The following is a 660-nucleotide window of genomic DNA, read 5'->3' on the forward strand; positions in this document are numbered from 1 at the left end:
ATCGCTTCTCGGCCTTTTGGCTAAGATCAAGTGTAGTATCTGTTCTTATCAGTTTAATGTCTGATATGTCCTCTATGCGAGGACTACATATTAAATGGATTTTTATCAATAGGAGTTGAAAAAGGAGCTTGCTCCGTTCACTCCAAGCATCGACCCGGTACTGCAGTGCCGCTGGGAACGGTGCGCTCTCCTCTGCTCTTGTGAAAAAGCAAACAGCGGTGCAGGATGGAAGTTTCAGGGAGCCCAAGATGAAACTTTGTTTTAATCTGCTGAGAAAAGAGAGTGAATGCGAAGTAGACTTTAACACGGCTCTGGGAGCGAGCCGAGTGCGGGCTAACCAGGAGAATTGCTTGAAAGAAACGCGACACCGAATGAGCGGTCAGAACAAAGCCTCAATACAGTGTTCCTGTGGTGTTTTTATAAAATGCCGTGAAAAAAAAGGTGTGAATGCCCCGTAGAAAACTAAAAGGTGGAGCGGAAGTGTTCGGCTGCAAGAAGGTGTGAATGTCCGACTATATTTGGTGAAAAGCAGGTGAAGCAAGGTCTGAATGCCCAACCTTACATCATCAAAAGCGAGATCAGAGGTTTTTGGCTGCAAGAAGGCCATAGTTTGCCAAAAGCGGGTAAGGTGCGAATGACTGACTAAATATCAACAAAAGT

The 660-nt window shown here is 45.5% G+C and overlaps 1 non-coding gene across 1 annotated transcript; it reads left to right on the forward strand.

The window, feature by feature from the left end:
- LOC140306067 (U2 spliceosomal RNA) lies at positions 1–191 on the forward strand. The gene has a single exon (XR_011915430.1). It is a non-coding gene; the product is annotated as a U2 spliceosomal RNA (small nuclear RNA).
- The last annotated feature ends 469 nt before the right edge of the window (positions 192–660 follow it).

Source organism: Leuresthes tenuis, unplaced genomic scaffold (assembly GCF_036924035.1).
Source record: "Leuresthes tenuis unplaced genomic scaffold, fLeuTen1.0.hap1 SCAF_4, whole genome shotgun sequence".
In the NCBI taxonomy this organism is placed as follows: Eukaryota; Metazoa; Chordata; class Actinopteri; order Atheriniformes; family Atherinopsidae; genus Leuresthes; species Leuresthes tenuis.